Genomic DNA, 27,307 nt, shown 5'->3' with positions numbered 1-27,307 from the left:
CCCTTCGCCGCGCCCTCCGCGCGCTACTTACTGAATGCGCCCGCTGCCCGCCCAGGGGCTGCGCCAGCGCATGCGCTGTGGGCCGGGGGCAGCGCGACACCTCTGCGCCTCCTCGTCGCGGGTCCTGGGCACGGAATTTGAGGGGAAAAATAAAACAAGAAAAGTTTAAAATTGCGTTGAAGAGCGTGTCTCCCTGCACCTTCCCCTTCTAAGTCTGGCTTGGCCTCACTGGCTGCTCTAGCGCTTTGCAGGACTGCAGACCCCGAGGGCTAAGGAATGAAGAGCGTACAGCTTCCTCTCCGGCATGCAGTAGTAACCTGTTAGTGGGTGTATTTAAAAATATATCTAATGGACACACAGCAGAACCCTTGGACTTCTGCCAGGGCAGCAGGCCTTGCCCAAGGGGCGGCGTTGCACCAAGGCCAGGCACCAGGCCATGCTGATGCAGGAACAAAAGCTTCAAGAGAGGCCCATGAAGAAAAGTTGGGGAAATGAAGCTCGTAAGTCAGCCCAGTGCACCAAACTAGGGGCAGAATGGGGTTTATGACAATTTCTCCCTTCCTGTTAGCCACTTGGTATTCCACAGAATAAAATCTACCTCAGGGTTTCCCCTAGGGGTATAGCCACCTTTTTCTCACACAGTTAGTTTTCCACCTTCTCAACAGGTACTGCTACTCCTTTGCAGAACGGCCTTACTGGCCTGTGTGTGGTTAGACTCCCAGTTAGAGCACTAATTTGTGATTTGTGTTTAGTCTTCTGGTCTGTTATCTCTACTTCACACTAATGGGAAGGGGTTTTGTGCCCAAAGGGCTGCCTGCTGATTATGTTAGCCGGCCAAATGAAAGATACTGTCCTTATCAAATCTTGTCTTACATGTATGCATACAGAGATGCTTGCATCAGATTGCTTCCTTTTGGTTTCTGATTTCATTACCTATCTATACTTGCAAGTTCTCAGCACCTCAAAGGTATCTTCTAAAATAAGAAATGAGAGTCTTATACATGTTTATGTCAAGGGCTTTAAAATCACTGAAATCATTGCCAGGTGATAACACTGCATGTGTAATGTCCCAGTGAATGACCCTGGAGTTTGTGGATGACTGCAGGTGTCTTCCACAGATAATTTGAGTGGGTCCAGGATGCTGCCACTTTTCACCAAAATGCTTCCAATCTCTACATGCCTAACATGACTAACCTCATATTTTTCTCTGTGAAGCTGCAGTGGTTACACCTGACACGTAAAATGAAAGCAATAGTAATGGACTTTCAGGAGTTTTTAGCAAGTCCCCCATTTTTGAGCTTTGGGGAGAAGGCAGTTGGGAGGAGGCTTTTGTCAGCAAAAGCAATACTTGAATCAAACTGCTGGTGTGTGTAAATTGAGAATACTTTTTTGTGTTTCTGGCATGCTACTTTGCTGCTGGTGCCTTCATCTCTTGCAGTTTGTCAGTGAAAGCCCATTGTCTCCTGATCAGTGTTTGGGAAGTGGGTAACTTGAAGCAGCATGTTGCTGTAGTAGACAGTATGTAACTTTCTCGATATATGGACCTACCAGTCTCAGGAATTTGCATCTTGCAATCAGTTCTTCCAGTAAAAGCTGAAAAAATAGGCAGTACAGAAAGCTGCAGGCAATGATGGACAGCTTGCTGACCACTTCTCATCTCTGCATGGAGCTGCAGTCAAGGAAGTATTTCGTTGCCGAAGTCTTGTATCCAGTCAGGTTGTGAAGGTCCCACACATCTAACTGTATGTGAAGGACCAGAGAAGATCCAGGTTGATTTCAACCTCACCCTCAAGTACATTCTGTTTTCTGTTCTCACATTTCTAAAGATTATTGCCTGACTTCTTCTAGAAACCTTTGGATACTGTCTTAGAATTTTGCGACCAATAATTCCTTAGTTTGCTTCCTTGGTTTTAGTAGTAGATACAATGGCTTGTTCACTGTTAAAACATTTTAGTCAGTATACTCATGTTTTCTTCTACATTCTCATGTCTCCAGCCCTTTGGAAATTAGTTCAAGCTAACCTCAGCATTGAGCAATTCTAGCAAATATAGATATAATTGTATCTGACGCTCACTTTATCATTAAATACTTTTTTTGCTTGTTCTAAACAGATATGCCCATAAGGCAGAAATTTTAGTAAAGGGAATATGAAAACTGAGAGAGCAATTACATAGGAATTAGAAGAAAGCACAGAGGAAATGAGTAAAGCAAAAAGAATGCCTGCCAGCGTGCTGATCACTCATCTACCCTTGCATGCTAACTTGCCCTTCAGTGTTTTGGTTATTTTGGGGTTTATTTTGAGTTCTTTTTAGGCTTTGATTTTGTGGAGCGCAAATCTGCAGGGGTTCTTTATTGTTTTCGTAAACCTAACTTTACAACTTTGTGGTAGACCTTGGTTTTTGACTGCTTAAATGTGCAACCTTAGCATTTGCGGGGTATTTATATACTGTGGTCAAAAGTGGGACGGTATACATTGATACACCATGACCAGCGCTTCAAAGTATATAAGCACTGTCCTGAGAGGTAAGATGGGAGAGGAAAAGGTAGTATTTTAGTATGTTAATGAAACCAAGATACCTTGATCACTTTTGGTAAAGAATATAAAGCATTTTATAAGAGACATAATGGCTTTAAAGTTATTAAGAATTATCTAAGTTAAATTGTTGTTTTTTTCTTGTTCACATTTAAAAAAACAAAAGCAAGTAAAACCAGTTTGTATTTTAAAATACAGAAATTTATATCATGTGGTGGAAGTGCACGACCTTTATATTTTGCTGTTTGTCCACTAGATGTTGCTATAGCCACAAAAATAAATGCAGATCAAGAAATCTGAAAAAAAAAAAGAAAAAAGAATAGTTTTATTTTCATTACAGATCACCCTTACATATGCTGATCCTGGAAAGAATTGCATGCACGCTTACATTTTTGCATTGGGAATAGTCTCAGTGAATTCAATTAAGTAACTCATTCTGTGTAAAGTTAAGTGTGTTTATAAGCTTTCTTAGGATGGGGCTATATCAATTATGTTTGCTATTTTCTTTATTTGCTATTCTGTTTTCCCCACTATGAAGAGAAAGAGGGAAAGACAGAAGGACAGAGACCATGCATTTCTAATTTTAAAAGAAATCTAGATTTTTTTTTTCAGGCTCCCATAATGTAAAATATGTCTTCTTGTTAATGAATGTAATTTTATTTAAAATTCACATAGTTTAGGTTTCTCCTTTAATTTAGTGTCTCCAGAACAAACAGGCATCGCTACAGTATATACAAAGGCAGTAAAACCTTTTCCCTCAGGGCAAAGCAATGCCGTCAATCAGAAAACTGTATCTAATATGGTACCACTTTAGAAAAGCTATTTAAACTCTAATTTGCTAGTTAGTATTTTTGAAATTAAAACATATCCAAAATGTGCTGCCTATGATTGTTTAAAAAAATATAACAGTTCATTTTCTTTATGGCAATGGAAATAAATAGAGCTTTTGTGTTTGCGAATGTAGAAAACAAATCACTTTTTTAATGACTGGATTTTTCTGCCAGCTTGGAATTTGCCGCATGTGCATTTTATTTTGAATCTCTAAAGAGTGAAATCATTTGCTGTCTCTCATGCAGATGGGGCAGATTGGCTGAGGTGTCATTTGCAAAATGTGCACTTTCATCATTCATGTTTGAAGGGGATCATTACAAACAATGTTTCCTATAGACACTCTGGGCTGATGGAAGTGGAGGGCTGAGCGTCTGTGGGTATAGCCTAGTGAAAAGAGCCTGGACCAAAACTTGGATGCTTCGGAGTTTTCTCCTGTCTTGTTATTTATGTTAGGAAATATAAAAGGACCTTCCCAAACCAGAGAAACTTGAATTAGCTCTCTCGATAGCAGGGTTGACAGATAGTTTATATGCTTTTTTTTTATTTTGCTTTCATTTATAAGTATGGGACCCTTGTGAAATATCTAAGCTGCTGACTGATGTAACAGCCAAGATGGATATAGTTTTGTTTACTCATTTACAGGAGGAGTGAAATCTGATGTGAGTTAGAACCAGAGCAACTATATTTTAATTTTTCCCCAGTGGGACAAAGTACATATACTGGAATGTTGCGGCGGTTTCTCATAATGTTCAGCAGCAGTTGTGTGAGAGTGTTGAAGCATCCCCAGGACATGGTGGTGCATACCACAGTGACATGACAGATGTAAATAAAAAGCTAATTTGATTCTTGGCATTTTTGATACTGCATGCTGAAAATGCTTTTATTATAACTTCTACGTATAAAATGTGCTCTGAAATTACTTTTTTTTAAAAACTCGAAATGTTAGTGTTAGATCTTTAGCACAGGTAAGTAAATATTCTCAAAATGGCATTTCCACTACTCAGCTTATGATATAGTAGTTAAGAGTATTTGGAAAATAGGAAGGGTCTGGGGGGGATGGAGCCCCAGCTCTAACCTCACTAGTCCTTAACATCCTTGGATCAGAGACCCTGTGCTGGTTGTGGCTTCTCAGCTGCTTCTGTGTTGCCTGATCACTCCCTCCCTTTCCTCTGCTGTCCCTGTGTAAAGTGATCATGACAAAGTTATTGCAGCTGCTCAGACCTTCTCAATATCTGCTTCTCCAGACATGGAGGCCCTGCTCTACAGTTTGGCAATGTGGGACAGAGCGCTTACCAAAATCCCTTTCTGCTGGATGCTGAGGGAATGTAAAAGAGAAATGAAAAGGTGACCGTAAATGTGCGTGCGTACAGTGGTCTCATGCAGCCTCCAACTCTGTGTGGTGTTTACTTGGGCTCAGGCCTTTTGGTTTCTGCTTGTCATCCCAAATGTCTTATGCATACTTCTTCAAATTCTGTTATTCTTTCTCACTAATTGCTCTGATTTTTATCCTGATGTACTAAGGAAACTTTTGTACATGTATGAACATGTTTGTCTCTCTGTCTATTAGTTTGTGCTTCTTTATCAATATTTTTTTTAACTGGCCAGTTTTGTTCCAATTTTATAGATAGGTGGAGGTCACAACAATAATTGAAGTCTAGTGAGTTCTGAAACTGTTTTTAGGGAAGTAGGAAAAAGACTTACAACTTCTCTGATGGAGGGAAGGGTTGCAATATGCACTCCCATCTTAAGAAACCCTCAAGCAGGATGGAGTCTTTGAGGAAAAACTAGTAAATCATAGGACACTAATGAGTGAAAAATCAAACTGCATTATTCCCAGTGCTTAAGAAGCAACTTATTGCTATATACTGTAATTTCAGTTTTTATGGGATGGAAATTTAATTCTGTAAGTTGAGTGTATTTGATGTTTTTTGATGTTTCTTGATGAATAGCTAGCACATTTGATGAAAATGTAGTTGAAAACCCCTTCCCTTATTCACTGGTACTGTATGGCAAATGCAGACTCAACTTTAAATTAAACACAACAGGATTTTTGTGGCAAGTTACCTTCTATGTGCTACGTGTTCATATGCAGACTTTTCCCTCTTTGGGACACACTTTTTTCTTGTCTCCAGTGAGCCTTGTTTCCCTTGTTATATGTGGTTGAGTTTGTTTAATACTCATTAGGAAAGCCACAGGATCCATGGGGAAAGTTTTGCCATTTCGTGTATTTGTAGTACTGTTGTGGTTGTTCTTTGTTAGCCTATAATCAAGTTTAATGTAAATACAGTTTCTAACTAGTGCTTTTTTTTTAATTGAGTGTTTAAAAAAAAGTTTCTTCCTTTTTGTATTTATTCTGTGACTTAATAAGAAATAAACAGGTGGTTTTGCATGGTCTAGGAAGAGTGTACTCACTTTCACAGCATTCCTTCTGAGAAGTGGCTTACCGAGGGTAAGCTCCCCACTTTGCCCCCTGGCAAAAGTATGTAACTTCCCTTTGGGCTATATATTTTTCTTATTCCATGTCCTCTGAGACTACATGGGTGTCCTTTAAAATTTCAGTGGAGATACGAATTGGCAAGACTTCAAAGGAGAATGAGTTCGTGGCAGGGTGTTCATTTTCAGTGCTGCTGTCCTCCTGGCCATAAAACTTGACCTTTTTTTTCTTTGTAAATTATGTTTCCTCTCCCCCAGGATTGCCATATAATTTCTTTCTGCATTTTTTTTTTTCCTAACAGGACTTGAGCATTTACCCGCTATGATTATTTTCATTGCCCATTTGAATTTGAAGAGCTATTCTAAGTGATTTTCCTCTCTTATCCTCCATAGCTCCCAATTCTGTGTAATTTGTCCTGAATGCAGATGCTCTTCCACAAAAAGGCAATTTTTACTAATGCAGTGGCAGTGAATGTCTTTTAAAAAATGCTTTTGTATGGACTTAACAATTGTGGAGGTGGAAGGGAGACTTGTAGACTATTGCATATAGAAAAGGTATAGTCTAGGCAAAGCTAGAAAAAGCTTTTTGCTCAGGAGGGAATTCTGAGCTGTTCATTATCCCTGTCCACTCAGTTCCTTGTAAATGTGTAAAATACGAGTGACAGTGGTTCCACTTGTGGTTTGCTTTTGGATTTTTTTTTTTCCCCCTTCTTGGGCCAAATACAAAAGAGAAATACACTTAACTCCTGCTCATTTGTGAGGGCCTGACTCAGACTGTCCTATTTGCTTTTTAATCCAGAAAGCCTCCAAATTATGACAATATTTATTAGATTTTGAAGCAGATAAAGAGATGGAAGGTAAACGTAGAACTTCCTGATCTTTACCTTAATCAGGACTATCATCAGTCTCTCGCTGTACTTTTGTTTTTAATTTTGCCCATCGTATATCTAGTGAGCCTGGTTCGTCCAGCTTTTTTTTATGCTTTCTAAAAGCAGCACAAGCAGAACAAAACAGGTTCTGAGTTTACAGTCATCTCCTTCTTGACATTAGGAAATAAAGTTTCTAACCCATAGCACAGTATATGGAAATTCTTTTGAAATATGGCAGCCAGAGATGGCAGCAGTCACTATCTTAATGCAGCTTGACTTTTTTTTAAAAGATTCAGTAACTTGAATGAATGATGTCAAGATTTTTATCTTCCACTGAAAAAATACAATGCAATCCAGAATTTCTGTCCCTCATGGTTATGAGACATAAAGCCTGATTGTAAGGGTTTAGAAATTTAAAAGGCAGAACGAAAGAAGACCACATCTATTGTTTTTTAAAATACTGCTTTTATAGCCAATGTTGTGAATTTTTTAGCCTGACTAATGATTGTTGAGCACTTTGAGTTGGCAACATCTGTTGGCTTGTGTCCTGTCACAGCAGGTAAGTGAGTAGGAGTTGAAACTGCTGATCTTCCTATATTCTGATCCTGAGAGAAAAGGAGAGGGAACGTTTCAGTATGCCTCACCTGCTTTCAGGCTGTTTTCCCCACAACATATCCTTCAGTGTACGTCAGTGCTTTTCTTAGAGTCTAGGTGCAGCACAAAATACTTTTTCCGAGTTAAGCTTTATTTTGCTGAAGGGGTCTCTCCTGCTCCTGAAAATCCCAAGTCTAATTTGCCAAAGATAAAAATAGTCTTTTTGCTGTCACAGCTTCATGAAACTATGTTGTGACAGGGCATGATCTGCTTTAGATCTTAAAAGGTGAAGTCTATAATACTGACTAAGGTGTTTCAGTGCATCCCAAAGTACTGTCTGGCTGGAGCAGAGTCCTATGGAATAATCCAGGCAGAGTTTCTGGCATGTGCAGTAGATGGGGTGTAATTTATACAGTTCACTTCTTAATGAAGCACTGAGCTGTATCAGTACTATTCTTTGGCCTGTTTGTGGGGGTAGAGTCCCTAAGGATGTGTGTGAAGATCTGCTGTAACCGGTCCAGAGCACTAGACCTGAAATTCTCCCAGACCTGCTTCAGGTGTTTAGTCCTGTGGTGGGTAGGGATCCATCTTGTATCTGGTTACATCAGGCTTCAGGGGAATAATTCAGCATTGGTAAGGTCCATTGTTGCTGTTGTCTTTGTTGCAGATGACCAAGATCCAGCTCAGGTTTCATCACTGCCTGAGGCGTCCAGAATTGCCATATCTAGGAGGTACAAAATGTCTAGCTCTGCTAGATCCATGAATGGGACATGCATTTTTGTCCAGTATCTAGTGGAAAGGCACGAATAGTCTAGTTAAATACTGTATTGCCCAGGGCCTCAGCAGTAGGAATGGGCAATCTGTGGATCTATGGTCTGATAGGTAGCCATGTACCTCATTTTCCCCTGGCTGAGTAAGGCAAACAAGTTTGTCCCAGGGAGTGCAGAGGGCCCTTTGCCCAGGGACAGGGGTGTGAGAGGATGGCAATTGCAGCTGGCTGAAATTAGAGTGAAAAGAGAAAAGAACAATGGTTCCTTTTTTTTTTTTTTTCCCCTCAAATGGCATGAAATTCAGGGAACACAGTCATGTTGTTGAAGTAGAGTGGGTTTTTTAGTGTAAAAATAATGTTGGTAGTCTTCTGGTGTGAGGCAAGAAGTGAGCTCTGCAAGCCAGGCCACTCTTAACAGTCCTTCAGTGCTCCTCTGCTGCACTGGGACATTAAAAAAAAGAGCGGATATTTATGCATGCGTCAGGCTTCTTCTCGGGGGCTGACAGAGTGTGTAGAGGACAGCCCTTCTTGGTAGCAGGATATAATAGTGAAGGTTCACAACCACATAATATTTTCAAATATTGTTTGAAACACTATTCATGGTAGTTTACTGCAGCAGTCTGGAAAGCTTCAGTGTCAGTTCAGACTTACTGTACTCCTATGTCATGCTTGGGTTATGGCCTGAGACAGATTACTCACAGGAAGACAACAAACATAAACACTGACCATATTGTGACCTGACTGTTAAAGGCAATGAGAAACAAAAGCACCCTGTGGAATCAACAGGAATCCAAGGCAATACAGTTATTAAAAATCCAGGGTTTGTAACAGTGTAAGACCCAGCTTACCCATACCAACCACCAAATGACAGTGACGGGTCTACAAAGGGAAAAATGGAGAGCTGTCAGGCTCCTGGGTGCTGTGTGAACCCCCCTTCCTTGCTTTACCTAGAGACTATCTCACCTCTCTGACCTGAAGGTGTCGGGTCTTTTATCCCTCTGCCTCTTGGGGTGTGGGTGCTGATAAGAGATGCTAAGAATATTTGCGGGTGCCACCCCTTGTTTACTCTTCTGTACGTGGAGGCATGTGACAAGACTCCCCTGACTTGGTGCCAGCAGTGTTTTTTTTTGAAAGAACATCTAAAAAGCAGTTATGGCTTCAAATGTGATGCTACATTGGGAAGCAGTCATCCATTTGACCCGTTCTGCCTCTACAGCAGGTAGATACATATTAAGACTGGATGTTAAATCTACATTGTCCGTGTTGATCCTGGGTTTGTCTGTATGCGATTTACTGCCGTGACTACAACTTCCAACAGGCTGGCTGCTTGAGTGTTTACCAGATTTTGCACCTTACTTTGCTCTCCTCTGAAGTTGGTGAACTTCAGAATAAATGAAGTTAAAGCCTTTGTGCCAGCAAAACCTTCAAAGAGGGGCATATCAGTGTGGGAGCGTGACTCAGGTGAAAGACATCTGGAGGTGATGTGGTTTCCTAAAGGTTACCTGTGGGTCCCTTGCTAGTGGAAAGAGGAGCAGCTGGAGGCAGCTGATTTTTCAAATGCCTCTTTTGATGTTGGTGACAGAGTGCTCATTTTGTCTGGATGCACAGTACTGTTTTATGCCTCCACAAAGTATTTCCCTGCAGAGAGGCTAGGGAATAATCCTGGCTGCATTGATGACATGGTTCTGGCTGCTGCTGGGGTTGTGGTCTGCTCTTGGTATGAGAAATGCAATGTAGCCATTCTCTCAGGCGATGTCTGAAGGGTCAGGTCTTTGGAGTCTCCTTGCCGTCTTCCTCCTCCTGAAGGGTGGTAAGATTCCCTATGCAGGCTGCATGCTGTATGGTGCCTGCATTCATCCCTGAAACATAATCAACCCACAGAAGTTTCACCTTTTATCTCTTCCCATCTCCCATAAAAGAGCTACAGACATCTCTCTCTTATTTTTGAATGTTAATTCAGCGTGGCTTTTAAATCTGTTACAATCCTGAGAACTGAATCAAGCGGTTTCCTCAATTGTGTGCCAGTTTTTGGAGACTATGACGTGACCAGCTGGCTTGGAGACAGATCCCCGGTGCTGGGATCATGCAGTGCCTCAGGCTATTGTCTCATAACTGTTAAATGGTATTCTGAGTTTCTTTTTGAGAGATTACGTACTTTGCATGTACCATAGGATGTGACCGACAGGTGGGGATGGAAACAGTGTCGAAGTGAATCCACACCCAGCTCCATCTTATGGGAAAGATATTGGCAGACTTTAAATGCTGATGTGGGTGAGCAGGTGGGGAACGTAGTCATGAGAATACTAATGAAGGTGTATTTATGGGACTGTTCAGGTTCCAGTGAAATACTGGCAATTTAACTAGAACATTACATGAATAGGATTCAGCCCTTTAGTCATACCAGTAAAAATGACATGGATCTTGAGGCAAAAACTTTCAACCTAAAATAGAAACAACGAAAAGGACAGTATGTGATTGGGTTAGTGTTGCTCATCTTTATGAGTTGCAGCCAGCAGCAGAGAAGTCCTCACGTAGGTTTGTATTTTCTTTTACTTGAAGAGGAGTTGTAAAGGCAAAGAAGGGTTTCCTGAAATGTTTTGAAAGTTCATGCAGCAGACTTGTTCGCCTACTGTGTAGTTAACTTGTGTAGTTAACTTTCTAGCTCTATAATTTTATGCATCACATCATGATTAAACAGGATAATGCAGACCTATGGATCCGCCCTATTTGTCTTTTCCTTTATCTCATTGGCTGCACAGAGGGGGTATGTATTCTGGAAAGTTCACATTGAAAACCTATTCTGTGGCCTAGTTGGAGCCCAGCTCTCTGGTAAGCGCTCAGTATTTTGCCACAGGTGGTACATGCAGCTGACAGTGGGCTGATTGGTTTGTAGATCCTAGCATCTTCTGTTACTTCCCTTAGAAGACCAATAATGGCATTATTCTGTTTTTCCAGTGCTGTGCAAGGCAGAACAACAAATGCTGAATCAATAAAATAATCCATGGTTTAACTGCTCTAAGGCAAAAAAAAGCAATTTAAAAATATAAATTATTTATTTTTCTTAAAGCATTTCAGTGGAATCATCTTTTTGTGTTTTACTTGAAATATAATTTGGATCCCCTTTATGTGAAATGCTTTATTTGAAGCTTTTTTCGGACTGTTAAATTAATAGATTAGTTTTAGTAGTGAGCCAGTTGGAGTTAATCAATTGAGAACAACTGTACAGAGGTTCTCTAAGCTAGGCTGGATTTGAAGGGTTTAATTTTAATCATAGTCTGAGAGCTACAGCTGCTTCATGTTTGTTTAGTAATAGAGTTGATGAGCAGCTAATTTGAAAGGAAAGCTCAGGCACAGGTGTGAATTCCTCACGAGTATAAGAGAACTGGCCCTGAGTGTAGGGAGATGGTGCTGAACATATTGCTCTACAGTAAACCAAAGAGGTTTTTTTTTAAATATTTCTGAACTAGCACACTTGACATAAACCCCTTGACCCAAGCATCCTTCACCTTTTTATCATCCCACTTAAGTGTTCATCCAGCATGTCAGAGATCAAGATTTGATACCCCTGCTCTGCCTGGTTTTGAACCCATATCCCTTGATTCCAGGATTTGAGGGCTGGTGACAACAGTGCTCTGAGTAGGGCTTTCATTTTTTCCATATGATGCTATTACAGTTTGTCTAGAAAAATTAGTATCAGCTTGATTTGATGAGCACTGGTTACTACTACTATTCTATATACATATACAGGATGCAGAGGGAATCCTCACCAGGGCTCGTTGCTTCCATGGACCTTGAGGCAGGGAGGATGTAACTTCTGAAGAAAGGCAGAATTGTAAATACCTTCTCTGGCATTTCCTACTCACCAGGTTATGAGCTCTGTGGGCAGTGTGTTTAGTCCTAGTAAATACTACTCTCAGGTTAGTAAAGGTTCCGATTTGTGATCCTTGTCATCCTTGCTGTGATTACCCCAGTGCTCTTCCAGCAGTTACTGTGAGTCTTGGCTCACAGATGAGAGCAGGGACTTTAATGACCATCTCCTTAATATTATGTGGGCATACAGGCTACTGACTTGTGGAAGCCGAGGAGATAGCATATCATTTGCTCTCTTCCCTATGCTACAAGGTTGGTAAGCTCTGGTAGAGGTAGCTGTGGCAGATGAAGGGGCTGCTGCTCACAGATACTGCTGGTGGTGTTGACCACTTCTGCGGTTAGGCCTCGGGTGCTGTCCATGGGGCAGGATTCCCTAGGAAGGCAGGATGTGTGTAGTCAGGTGTTGTAACGCAATTGCTATTGCAGTGTGGGAGTTCTTTGTGCAGCTAGTCCCAAAACTCCAGTTTAGAGCAGGCTAACATGGAGGAAAGAGCTGGATGAGATTCAAGAAAATGTCAAGAGAAGTTTAAAGTACTCCTAGCAGATTTTGACTAGGCAATATGTATAAAAAACCCGAGCTGGTTCTCTAGTGCTGAAGCCTAGGGACAAACTCGTGTAGGTAAAGTATTCTCCAAATCCACACAGAAAGCAGGAAAATACTTTGAAACCTTAGCTATTTTAATGACTTCTTAATTTTCTTGATAAGTTTATAAGCAGAAATACTGTGCATTGCATTTCTAGTACGAATTTCCATGTGTTCCAAAAAGATTGGCCCAGTCTTGGAGGTTCAAAACAATCACCAGACTGTGTGGATAATAAATCAGTTCTCTGACTTCTTTGAATTAATTAAAAAATGAAATTCTTAAAATACTTTGTTATTAGTGAGGAATATTACTGGCATTTATGTTAGGTAATTAGACGTGGGTATCCATTTTATTACAGATGGTATGCAATATACAGAGACGTACGGATATTGTGAGACTATGCAAGTCAGTAACAAGGCGAGGAAGTGATGCAAAAAATCTTGATTTTAGTCTTCTGTTGAAATACTCAGATTCACTGCAGAGTCCTGCAAATCCTTCTGGAGTTCACTGGACATTAATACTAATGGTATTTGAGATGAAGATGAATGAGGAGAGAGACATACTTTTTCAATTATAGGAACCTGAATTGCTGCTGCTGCTAATTGATTTGGTTAAAAAATACTTGCCTGCTCTGTAAGAGCAACTTCTGTGATTTGAAATAGCATGTTTAGCTACTTTTCTAGCTGTGGGTTAACAAGGTGAGTCATGGATTCCACCGTGCCTTCATATTTTCCAACACTGATAGAAGAGGAAAAAAAATAATCTTTTTTTTTCCTGCTCTCTTGATATTTCTGGTTGTTATGGTTATTGTGCTGGCACAGAATTGATTACATTTCACAGAATTTCCTTCATTTTACAGAAATGGAGAAACTGATTTTGCTGACATTTTGGTTTCACAATGCCTGCCTTTTTTAGAAAAAACTACTGTGTTGTGAAAGTCATTGGATGCAGTAGTAAGAATAACATCCTGTGCCTGGAAGGCATTGTGAGCCACCGGAATCAATCCAAGAACCTTATCAAGTACAAGTAAACAATAAAATGAAACCCATTCATCTGAACCGGCAGTACAAATGTATGGTATGAGGAGTGCTCACTTAACCCTGTCAAAGCCAGCACAGCAGTTGGAGGAAGTTTTGGGTTTCTTTCCTCCCAGTTTCTCTAGTATTCTGTACGATGCTAGGCATGAGGAGAAGGAATTAGTGTGTGCATTTGTGTATCTCTGTGCACGGACCCACATGTAGGTGAACATACAAACTGTCTTCTGTTTCAAATAGAAAAATCAAAAATTTGTTTTTAATTAAGGCTTAAAGAACTGATGCACCAACACGAAAAGAAATGGTTGTTTTTCATATGATTTCCGGCTACTAGTACAAAATCAAAAAACAGTCTTTAATGCTGTCTTAAATAACCCTGTCTGTGTGACTTGCTTTACAATGAGAAAGACTAGATGGAGCCTGTGTATTTTTGAAAGAATATCTGAAAAGCAGCTATGGCTTCAAATGTGATGCTAGATTGAGAAGCAGCCATCCATTTAATCAGTTCTGCTCTCTCTCGCAGATAGATACATATTAAGACTGGATATCAAATTTACATTGTCTGTGTTGATCCTGGGTTTGTCTGTATCGGACTTACTGCCATGACTACAACTTCTAACAGGTTGACTGCCTGAGTATTTACTTGCATTGGCACCTCACTCTGTTCTCTGTTGCTGAACTTGGGAGTAAATTAAGTTAGTTTGGATATGACTTGCAGTGACTGCTTTTACAAAGCTCCAAACATACCGATAGGTTTTTTAGATGCAGCACAGATGCTTTTCACTGTGCTGTTGGTAGAGTAGCTGTTTGGCTAGAGACTCCAGCATCTGGAAATTTTTTTAGCTATGACTAATAGTAGTAAACATCATTAGAAAAGTGACTTTTATAGTATCTGTTATTAGTACTTGCATCCCAGGATGTTTTTGCTGCCCAGTGGCACTGAAACAATATGACATTGTGGTGTTTTAACTTATTTTCATTGAGTAAGAGGGCATTGTGGTCCTGGGAAACCTGCTGCAGCTGGACCTGCTTGAACATGGGGGCTGGATTCAAGGGGCTGGATCTCAAGAGAACCCTTCTGACCTAAAAATTCTGTGCCTATAAAACAGGAAGTCAGAGAAAGTAACTATGGATTAAATGATCATTAGTAAGTTTAGTTTAAATTATTTGGAAGAATAATAGTGGATTTTAAAATTTCAAACAGAAAATACGCAGTACATTCAGCTACAGAATCATAGAATCATTTGGGTTGGAAAAGACCTTTAAGATCATTGAGTCCAACCGTTAACCTGACACTGCCAAGTCCACCACTAAACCATGTCCCTAAGCACCGCATCTACATGTCTTTTAAATACTTCCAGGGATGTGGACTGAACCACTTCCCCGGGCAGTATGTTCATCTTGCCAACCCTTTCATTGAAGAAATTTTTCCTAGTATCCAATCTAAACCTCCCCTGGCACATCTTGAGGCTGTTTCCTCTTGTCCTATCTCTTGTTACTTGGGAGAAGAGACCAACACCCACATCGGTACAACCTCCTTTCAGGTAGTTGTAGAGAGCGGTAAGGTCTCCCCTCAGTCTCCTTTTCTCCAAGCTAAACAACCCCAGAGCTCAGGAACTTGAATATGGAGAACGCTTGTAAATTGCTAAATGTATTGGGAAAATTTATCCCAAGTGAGAGGAAAAAACTTAGACGTTTAGCTGGGTGAATAAGCATGTTGGAGAGAATTAAGAAATTAAGGGGAAGAAGATGGAAGTCTTACACGAGTAAAGATAAACAATACTGTAGGTCTAGTACCCCAGAACTAACTGCATGTTTTCTCAACAAAAATAATGTCATTGATATGAGAGGGATAATGGAAAGAGAGCATGTAAATTGCAGTGCCTGTAAACAGACTAGAAAGTCAAGTACACTCAAGTGGGACTGATGAGATAATTTCCATCTTGGAATTCTCAGAACTGTTGTAGCTTCAGTAGCAAATATTTTAAACAAAACAAAGAGGTGTTCCAGAGGCCAGCAGAGTTAAAAATGAAGAAGTACTTGAGAAGCAGGCAAAAGTAATGAAAAATGCAGGTCAGTAAAAGTGTCCACAGTTGTCTTCAAGCCTACAGACAGAAATGAAACTTAAAGACGTGGATTAAAATGGAATTAAAATGCTACAGTGGTTTTTGAAAGGTAGATTGCACAAGATTAATGTTACTACTTTCTTTGATTTGGTACTAGATTTTCTACGTGAAGGTAATGTATCAGATCTCATCTATTTGGATTTCATTACAGAAGTTTACATAGTAACACCTAATAAATGATGGCTTAAATTAGCGAAGGAAGTGGTTAACTTGAGAAGTGTTGCTAATATAAAAAAAAGAAAGGAAAAAAAGAAGATAAATTCCTAGTCTACAATCAAAATATATCCAGGAAAGATAGGAAAGGGTGAATATTGCTGCAGGGTTCCTGAAGAGCCCTTACCTGAAACTATGTGCAGTTCTGGTCACTCGTATTCAATAAAGAGAAAATGAAAATTGAACAAGTGCAAAGAATTTCTATTAGAATAATGAGGAAAGTGGAGGACATATAAGAAAAAGGTGAAAGGGCTTGGCTTGTTTAGCTTAGCAAAATGAAGGCTGAAAGGGGGATTTTACAGTTTTCCATGAATATATCAGCTGGTAAGCAGAAAAGAAGATTTATATAAGGTAAAGTTATGATGAGAATAGGTGGTGATAAGGTGAACAGTAATAAATGTAAGTGGAAATTGGAAGAACAACTAGCTGCTTTTAGGATGGAATTTGGCAGGTTTCTAAACTGCATTGCTGGGTGGGACACCCATGGTATCAAATGAAGGAACTTAATGACCCTGGGTAAGTCTTCCCCATTTGTGTTCACGTATATGATTCTGATGAGAATTCTGACAGATAAATATCTGATTTTGCTTTCCAAATCAGTACCAGAAGACAGGTAGGCTGTTGGGCATTATAAATTTGTTCTGTCATTTTCTCAGTTTAATCAGCAATACAGTTTTGACCTAGTAACATCGACATGTATGATTTTGAATATGCTGCAACATTTGACTTCTTCAGAAAGCAGCATAGGTATAGCAGAAATTTAATTGTCCCAGCTCTAGTAGTTATTATCTTAAATGACATATCTTACTGTGTCATAAATTTTGAATAGACAGTGGAAAGATGCGAAGAGATTTTCTGGTTTTGTTTCTTGGTTATAACCAAGTCATAAACACTTGGAAGGGGGATTTGGTACAAATAAAATACCTTCTAAAATTTTTAATGCAGATGAGAAAAATAGTATATAGCCATAGATCATCTGCATTCAGTTACAGAAATTACTTAAAGATTTGGATGACATTTCAGATGCTCACTATTTTATCCCCTGAAAGTAAGCAGAAAATGTAACAAACATCTTTGATGATGATGCAGCTGTGTGTAGCATATGTATAATTATAGGTAGAGCTACATGGGAAAGATGTTTCTCAAATTATATAAATTAAGGTAAATGCCAAATATGTTCTAAGCAGGAATTATCTAATGAATGGAAGACTATGGTGTGTCTAAGAAATATGCAGTAAGTACCATTTTGGGGGTTAATCTGTATTGCTAATAGGAAAAGGAGGATTCATGATGGTGAAGTGTACCAAGAATCTGAGTCTGTAAAAGTACTTCAGGACCTGTGGCAGGTTGACCTTGGGTGACTGCCAGATGCCCACTCCACCTGGAGTGATGGAAAGAAAATAAGATGGAAAAGCTCGTGGGTTGAGAAAAAGACAAGGAGATCTCTTACCCATTACTATCATGGGCAAAACAGACTGGGAGAAAGTTAATTTAATTTATTGCCAATTAAAAATATAGCAGGAAGGTAAGAAAGACAAAACTAATAATATGTTTCCCCTGCCCCCTCTCCTTGCCATGCTCAACTTCACTCCTTCATTTCTACCTCTTCTGCCTCCTCCCCACCTCAAGCGATGCAGAGGGATGGAAAATTGGGGGGTTGCAGTCAATCCAATATAGTTTGTCTCTGCCTCTCCTTCCTCCTCACACTTTTCCCTCCTATGGGCTGCAGTCCTTCAGGAAGAGGTTGCTCCAGGCTGAGTCCCTCACAGGCCACAGTTCCTGCCGGGAACCTGCTCCAGAGTGGGTTCTCTGTGGGCTGCAGCTTCGTTCAGGGCACATCCACCTGCTGCAGTGTGGGGCCTTCCACAGGCTGCAGTGTGGTCCTTCATGGACCATAGCGCCACCTGCTTCACTGTGGTGCTCTTCATGGGCTGCAGGGAATTTCTGCTTCACCATGGTCTTCTGCACAGGCTGCTGGGCAGTCTCTGCTCTGGCACCTGGAACACCTTCTTTCCCTCCTTCTCTGCTGACCTTGGTGTCTACAGGATTTTTTCTCACTCTTCTGTCTCATAACTACTGTGCAATGTTTTTTATCCTTTCTTAAATATATTATTGCAGAGGTGCCCCCAGCTTGGCTGATGTCCTCAGCTGTGTCCTGTGGTAGGTTCCGTTTGGAGCTGGCTCTGTCCACAACAGGGGAGGCTCCTGGTTTCTCTTCACAGAAGCCACCCCTTACCACGTAAAACCAATACAGGAACACCTCCTGAGGCCTCTGACACCTGAAATAAAACCAAAGCAACTTGGAATAATATCTTGAAACCCAAATCAAACCAAATAGAGAACTGAAGTATGTAAGTGCCCTCTCTAGAGGTCCCTGAATTTTGTTGATGCCACCAATGTGAAACCAAGAATTAAAATAATTAAGCTGTTAATACGGTCCTCTGTCTTAAACTTTGCCGCTCATTCCTAGTTTCTATACTGGCAATGAACCTACAGTACCTGCACTTGGGAATGTTATGGTAGAAAAGAATCTGGCACAAATTGAAGTTGTCCCATGAACATCAAAGTAGATATGCTGCTTTACAGTAGCTCTAGAAAAGGGTGTTAAAAAGGCAATACACTGGGTTACTGAACATTGTTAGAGAAGTAAGGAAATTAAATACTTTCCCTGGTCCTTATTTCTATGAACAGTGTTTTGCATTAATCAGTCTCCATTCTTTTCTTTCCTGGCAGAAAGTACAGGTGATTTTTGTTCGTTTGTACACTAGAGGAGCTGTGATGAGCTATTTTATGGAACACTGTCAGAAATTGCTTCACAATTTGTAGTCTCTCTAAGTCTGGGATCTTCTCTTTCTCTCTCTGGTGCTGTTAGAGTGTGTGGCACTTAGACATATAGGAATAGTAATAAGATGAAGGACTTCAGTTCTCTTAAATTGAAAGCTATTACTTTGCAAATGAAGTTCCATTCTCCTCCTAGTAACATATTTTGTACATGGGGAACAGCTGAGACCACTGCAAGTATGCACACAAACACAGTATGTAATATGTATTTTCCTAAACATATTGCAGATTGAAAGAAATTTTATTTTCATATTTTTGGTAATGCATGTTTTGAAAACAGTTGGTATTAGAAGGCACTTAAAACTAATACAGGCAAACAGTGAGGATTTCACACTGTCATTTGGATAAGCTTTCCTTGGAAAGTCAGTTATTGTGAGTCCTAACAGTTTGAAACACATGGCTTTGGTCTCTTATCTACTTTAAGTAAACTCTAGTTTAAAAATTGCTTTGCATGCAGCAATGCTAAGTATACAAACTCTGAGTTAAAGGGAATAGTTGATATTCTCAGGAATATCAACTACCCCCAAAAGCTCTTCAAGCTCTCTGCTGTCTTATGACACATCTGTTTTTTCAGTCAAGGGAATAAACTGAAATGTTTGGGCAACAGTTTATTTTTCAGAATGATTTGTGAACCTGAACTATAGAGTTCAAGTATCATTTTTATCTTTCAGGCTTTTCTTGTACTTAGGTACCAGACCAACAAAAATCACTGGTTACTTCTCTCTCTGACCTTCAGGTGAAATAACTGACGACATATATAGATAAATTAATAGGCTTTTAACAGATGTTTTAAAGCATTATTTTGCAGATATTTTTCCCCCTAACAAGTCAGTTTTCTGCAAGTTGACTGGTTGAGACAGGTATTTCCTTTGCTCTTTTATCAAGGTAGGTGGAAGTGATTAGAGCAAATTCTGTCATCAATTCCTAGTATTCTGCTTTTATCTTTAGTCTCTTAATAGGTTGGTTGTGTCAGCACACACTCTAGGTCAGCCCTTGATCTCTTCAGGCAGCCGTAGGCCACCCACGTGCTCAGAGAGATGACGTGAGGTAGAAAGGGGTTTTGAGACTGACACAGCATTTCTAACTCTTACCATGTCTGGTATTTTTCCTAAATTTCCAGCTTTAGGAGTCATTACAGTCTGAGCTTTAATGTTAAGTGAAACTTCTAGTCCCAGGAAGGAAAATTAATGTTAGCTTTTCTTTTTTAAAAAAAATTTAATTGAGTTCGTTGGAAGCTGATCCCAAGTTAATTCCATGTGTTGAGACTACTGCTGACCATATCAGAGGACCACAGTCCTCTCTGATAGCTGGGACACACCTTTTCAAAGGTAGAGAATTTGCCACGTCTTCTGTCTAAAACTGTAGCTCTCCAGAGAAGAAAGGGCTTCTGTAGCACTCCAAGAGGACTCCTGGGGGAAAAATATATATTTTTATATATATATATAAAAATATAATAAAAAAATATAAAAATACATATATAATACAGTGGTTTCATACTTTTTCAAATATATTCAAAAATGATTGCAGGGAGTTAGAAATATCTGAAAAATACTAGTTTTAGAACTCTGTTTTCAGTATGGAAAACTTAGAGCATCTGGGAACAGATTGGGCATTGACTTACGTTGATGATTGTAGAATGCACATCACTGTTGCAGCTAAAATGTGCAACTGGAGTTCACATGTCACCATTTGGGTTAGCAAAGGCATGGATCTATGTGAATGAGTTACTAAGGAACCTGATATTTGTTTGCTCCTTTTTTGGTGCAAAGTTTGCAGTTTTGCCTAAAAGTTGGGGAAATACTTGTGAGATATAACATAGAAATAGCTTAAAATCTGGTGAGATTAAAAAGGAAGTTTCAGAGTTTGGAATAGTTTTTTTTATCATTTTAGATCCCAGTTATACAAAGCCATGTGTGCATATGCATGCACACACATATTTCTGCCGTACCAGGAAAATTACACTGATGATGCTAATGCCATCAGATGTTGTAAGTGCCCTCAGACAGGATAGCTCCATGACATCCATGCATGTTCCTTTTTGGCAAATATTTCTGCAGTTGTCATTACCAGGCTGATGTACCTGATGACAATTAGAAAAAGAGGCAAAATACTGTTTACCTTAATCTATAGGTATTTATAACTTATTCCATGTTATTTTACCTTCTTCAGCTTAGTGATCTTGAAATGTAGGTGTGATTGTGAAGAGAAATGCATATGAATTACTTAGTGAGCTAACTTTGGAAATATATCTTATGCCTGCACTGGAGATTAGAAGTAAACAAGCGTTATGGCTTTTTGGAGCATGTTGGGAGTAAACCAGAATTGATTAAAACAGTTATGCAGAAGGGGCAGACATAGTAAGGAGGATAAGAGAGAAGAATCATAATTTGTTCAATTGCTTTGAAAGTTCTGTGTGTGTACTATAAAAAGAATATTTGAGAGTTCCTGGGCAATTCTCAACAAATCTGTACAATTTTAGGGTTGACTTGCCAGCAGAGATATCTTGCAGCTACTCGGCAGTGCACTAGTGGGTTTTGTCACTCCAAGGAAGGGGCTTGGCGCTGTACTGCCTCATCTGTAGAAGCAAAAGAAAAGGAGCTTGGGTGGAAACTGACTTGGATCTCAAATTTAGAATTTGAATGACTTTATTAAAAAAATGAAACCCTTTAAAGTGGTTTTAATCAAAGCACTGTATTTCATTTAGCCTGAAACAATTATCTTTCAGATTTTCAGTTGAATAAAGTTTTGCATTTAAAAAAAAAATCCATTCAGATTCAGGAGCAATGATAAAGCTGACATCCTCAGAAGCTTGAGAGAATGGGAAAGCCATTTCACACCATATCTCTAGTAACTGAAATAGTTGTTTTCACTTTTAAGAAGAGAAAATAGAGTTTTTCTAGTGTTGCTGGCAAAGCTTTTGGGAAAGTCCTATCTCACCTCTTGTGTTAGGAGGTACCTTGTGGAACTTAACAGAAAAGTGATGGGAGTTTGGCTCCTGATTATGGTGGGAGGTGAGAAGGCTTGAACGAAGCTTGTAATTTCAGAACAGAAGTTCCTTCAGTTTTGGAGGTAAGTAGATAAATTAATGGGAGTTTGGATATAGTAACTGAGAGTAGTTCATGACAAATAGGATGCTATACACCCTATAGAGAAACATGTAGACACAAGAACAGTTAAAGATAGGGATTACTGTTATGAATAGATTGACCTGGACATTAAGGTTGGAAAAAAATGTAGCTAGAAATGATGGAATGTGGAAAATGAAGCTACTGCAGCTAAGAAGTATAAAAACAGGGTATGATTTGTGAAGTTCCAGTGCTTTGGTCCCATGCAAGAAAAACTAGAAATAGAGATGTGCTTTGCAGCTGTACATACTGTCACATGATGATTCTTGAGCAGGAGTCCTGGATTAGGCAAGGTGCATTATTTGCATTTATTGCAATTTTTTTCTTCAGTGGGCACTAAATCTTGAATACAAATTGAGAAAACTTTTTTATGTTGGAATATTGCTGAAATTAATTAAAGACCAGAAAAGAAAATGTTAGAAAAGAATGGAAAGGGGGCTTGTGCAAAAGACTTGTCTTTGAAATTGCATTTACAGTAAAAATCCTGCAGCTCAGTATTCTGCAGCTGACTGCTCCAGCTTTACTTTTCTGTTAACCTACGGGTAACTTCTGTCAGAAAATTAAATGGGAAGAATGAGTGTTTAGAAATAAATCAATTTTAAAGATTGAATGTTTGTACTCATCAGAAGTTAAGTAAATAGACCATCCATTTCCAAGTCAGTCTTTTGGGGACTTGCATTTAGGTAAACATTAGTTACAGGTTATTGTTATTAATAGTTGAAAGCCAACACTGTACAAAGTGCTTTAGCAAAAAGGACAAAAAATTTATTGAAATGCTTACTGTGTAGTTAGACAGTATATAGAGTGAGAGGATGAATGAGTTACATTGAGAAGCATTGTAAATGAAATTGAGCGGATATTGCTTTAGAATTTTATGATTTACTTTAGATTTTTATGTCTTTTTTAGTGTTGGTGGCTTTCATTTGTCTGCTGGTTCAGTCTTAACTTTCTTCTGCTCTGGAGTGCTATGAGGTGCAGAAAAGAGGGCAGGTGTTTATGTGAGCCTGTGAAAGATAAATACAAAGGAATAGGTTTTATTTGTTGGGGTTATTTTTCATAACTTTCATCTAGTTGCAGCCCACTTTGTCAAATATACATAAATTTGCTACACTTCAGCACTCCTGGGCCAATTTCAGGAAATCTGTTATAGGAGGCGATTTAAACAAATGGAGACAAGCAAGCCACAGTAAACATGATATAGATTCAGCTTCTCTTCCGAGTTCCTGATTTACAGCCAGTACCAGCCAATACTTAGGTGATAAAGTGAGGAAGGTTCAGTCTTTAATAAAAGTGATCCAGGACTCTGGATGGAAGGAGATTTCCTTTAAAGACTAAATATTTCAGTTCAGAGCTAATTCTTGCAATGAATCTGAGAAATTGTCTCCTGCTGATTTCTATTTGATAAGGATTTCTCTTTTGGCAATGAATCATCCTCAGAACAACCTTCTTCTGGTGCTCTAGCTATCCTTGGGAGTACAGTTAGAGCTTCTAAAATAAACAAATGTGGAATTTCTAAATCTTTGGTTACTTAAACGCTGGCACTTTATTTTCTGCCAGGGATTTGGACAGTCCCATAGCATATGTAACAGTAGCATCCCTGTCAGAATTAAACAGTGCCAACATTTGCTTATGATGGCAATCCCAGCTGTGTGCTTTCAAAATGGAGCACACTGTGGGCCAAATCCTGCTTGCTTTATTTGATGATCAGCTCTGGGCCAACACACAGGAATTGATAAAAGGATTTTCAGAGTTAAACACATGAACTGCTGCATCTTGATCACCAAGCTACAATTCTGCTACTGGGGCCTGTATCAACTCATCTTTGGATGTGACTGATGTGAATCAGGCACAAAAGGGCCTGGAAAATACACTGTCACCACTCATTCAGTAACAAGTATTCTAAACTGTTTGAGTAATACAAACAGGGTTTTGTCCATTGTTTACTTTTGTGGAATGATTTGTGTTAATTGATACTAAAATCTCCCAAGGGTACATAATTAAGGCATTTGAGGAAGCTGCATAGGCGATGCAGTAGGCCACAGGAGGGCTGTGGACTCTGTGCTTCCACAGCTGAGCGTCTCTGAAAACAAGCAAGAAAAGGGGCAATATTTTGTAAGTGTAGGCACACAGACAAGCTGTTAATGATTGTAGCTTGAAGCTTCAGTAAAGCAACTTCATTTTGTCACTAGGAGATCAGCTGTATACCACCAATCTCGGGATACGACTGCATTAATAATGGACAGATATTGTGTAGCTGCTGTCACCCACTGTATGTTTGAACAGCAATTTATCCTGTGGTAATTAGAGAATGAGCAGTACCTATATAAAGGGTAATAGTATGGATCACAGCCTGGTAACAACGAGCTCTGTGAAGGCCTTCTCCCCTTTATCCCAAGTGCTCCACGCCTCCTTTTGGCACATTGAAGTATTTCTGCTACTTAAGCTTTGTGCAAAGTAGACTGAGCTTCATCCCCTGTGATCAGCAAAAGGCTATTCAGCCTATCCAAATCTTTCAAAGATCACTTAAAAAGCAGCACTTGAGAAACCAAGCTAAAGCAGTGATTACTTCTGATTTATTCATTGACAGAGCAGCCTACTGCTACGCCCTGTAATTTTTTTTTCTTGGTCATAATTTGCTACTTGACTCAGGAAGCAAACAGGCAAGCTCTCGCATTTAGCTTGAGGCACTGCTTTTAGATGCATAGTACAGCAATGTGCATGTGCCTGTAAGCACATGCATACATCCACATCCTGTAAATATGTACAGGGTCTTCATTAGTTTAAGATCGCACAGGGGAAACATGGAGGGGGAGACAGTTTCATTTATTTATTTAACCAGAGCAAAAGGGTTCTTTTCTTTTCCTAGTGTAACTCCTTTCCAAACTGTGCTTGACTTAGAGAAGAAAAAGCTGCAGAGATCGCGAAATGGAAAAGGGGAAAATGCAGGGTGAAATCTGCTCCTTGCATTATGACTAGAATGGAATATTTCAGTTGGGAGGGTCCTACAACGATCATCTAGTCCAACTGCCTGAACCACTTCAGGGCTGATGAAAAGTTAAAGTTAAAAGGGCATTGTCCAAATGCGTGTTAAACACTGTCAGGCTTCAGGCATTAACCACCTCTCTAGGAAGCCTGTTCCAGTGTTTGACCCACTCTCTTGATAAAGAAATATTTCCTAACATATGTTAGGAATACAAGATGTTCCTTCCTAACATATGAAGATGTGTTTCTAATAGGAAGATAGAGGGAGACAATGACTAGATACCCAGTAGTTTTATACTGGGTGTTTTTATAGAAGTGGAAGTTGTCAGGGAAGCTCGTGTGACTGCTGCTTCCAAGTGGAACCCTTGGAGAGCTTTGTGTTCTGTGAACACCTGAATAAAGTTATAGTTTAAATGAGCATAAGCTAGCGTGTGGAGAAGAGGTGAAGCAATCAGTATAATGGTATTTATCACACTGAAAACATGTCTGAATAATTTTCCAAGAAATAAGAAATATTAAGAACACTGCAACATCAAAATCCTGTGCTTGTGTTCACCTAAAGAACTTTGGGTTTATTTTTTTTTCCTGTGAAAATTTTGTTCAAACAAATTCTGAGGTTAAAAAAAGACTGGAAAGGAGGTCTGTTCATGTAATCCCCAAGCATCTTTGCTGAAAGGCTTCTGGGAGGAAAGTGTGTTGAGGTTAGTATTGAAATAGGAGCTGATAGATGGCTCTGGTGCTCCAATTGTAAAAAAAGCAAGATGGAGAAAGTTCTGAGTAATAATGTTTGTGTGTATTACATATACCATATATGCACATACACTTACACTTAATAATTAGAGAAATATTTTTCTATTAAAACACTTGTTAAAAAATTATACACTGCTGCTGGGATATTTGTCCTTCTAGCATAGCACATATCAACATTCATATGTATAGAAACTAGTTGTATATATATGACTCTGTGTTGAGATGTGTTTTCTATACTTGTGAGGCGCTGTGACATTCCCAGGTAAGAGTACCCTCTTACAGGGATAAGAGCTTTCTCAGCCACGCATGTATTTTAGCAGGGTGGTGATGTATGTGAAATAAGTAGGCCATGCCATGGCAATGAAGCTTGTTTCCTTAATTTGTACAAGTCCTTAAGAGTTCAGCCCTGCTTGTGCTAGCTATATTACATTCTTTTATGTTTCCCCTGGATTGGGAGTGTTTTGAAACTTAATGAATTCTTGCAGATGTTAGGAATGCTATATATAAAATCCTCAAAACATTTAGGTTTTGGTGGGTTCATGTATCCTCTTTTCATATTCATGAATATTTAGACTTTTTTTTTTTTTTTGGTGTCAAATCCAACGTCACCATTGACACTAGATTTTCTGAATCTATGTTGATAGTTGAGGCTTGAAAAATGGGAGTGAAGATCACCTATTTATGTACAGGTCCAATGTGAGGGAAAGCTGCTTAAATGTCACAGCGACCTTGTAGCTTTGACCATAACTTAAAGCTTCATCCTTTTTAATACGGAGAAAGCTGTTTAGTTCCTATTTACCTGTGCTGTAGAGAAACTGACTTAAGTAATTGGTTTTGAGATACTTTTTTTTTTTCTCTAAAGTGATGATTAGATAATGAAATTCATTTTAGTTTGCTCTGTAGATGGCACATATAAGAATGATAATGGGAATCTACGTGGTGAGCAATGTGTGTTATAAGTAGAGAAATTTGGTGGTAAAAATGCAGTGATGTAGTAGATAAAAATGTAACACAGGATCTACTTTCAATGGTAAATGGGATTTTTGCAGAAGAAAAAATCCAAGAAAAACTTCTATTACCCTGTAGTATTCCTAGTTTTCAAAGCAGTTGAACTTTACCCTTGGTTTCTTAGCTCCTCCCTGACTGATTTGTATTGTGTCCCATGTTTTGTTACTCTTCTCAGCTGTTTCCCACTACTTTATGGGTGCCTAAGGATTGACAACACACGAGAGGGTAGCAGAGTACCAATGCAGCAGCAGCCTGTAGGGGAAAAAAAAAAATTAGATATGAATTACGAGCAAGCTCAGCTTTTTATTGTTCACTTCCCAATTTTGAGTCTTCAGTCCATTTAACCAGGCACAGAGGCAGTATTCCTGTTACACTCAACAATTCAGTGTTCATCTTTATTTTTGCTTTATAGTCAGTTTTTGTATGTGGTGAATATGCCAACAATCACACAGCTTCACAAGCCCCTCTGATCTTTAGAACTGGCAGGGTAATGCCACTAGGAATCAAAGCAATCTGTCTTTAAACTACAGAGTTTAGTTTTATATGTCAGGGACACTTAAACACTTCTCTTTACTGCTTTTTCTTCCTCAGAACAATGCAAACATCTAGATTTCTCATCTGTGGTACTTTAAACAAGTCCAAAGCTGTTATCTGACAACCCTTTTTGACAAGACCAATTGTTGCCACAGTTCTAATCTCTCCTTGTTTTCCTTTGGCAAAAGATAATTTCAGCAGGGAAAGGCAT

This window comes from Egretta garzetta, unplaced genomic scaffold (assembly GCF_000687185.1).
Source record: "Egretta garzetta isolate BGI_Z169 unplaced genomic scaffold, ASM68718v1 scaffold46, whole genome shotgun sequence".
NCBI lineage: Eukaryota > Metazoa > Chordata > Aves > Pelecaniformes > Ardeidae > Egretta > Egretta garzetta.
This window is presented reverse-complemented; position numbering follows the sequence as displayed.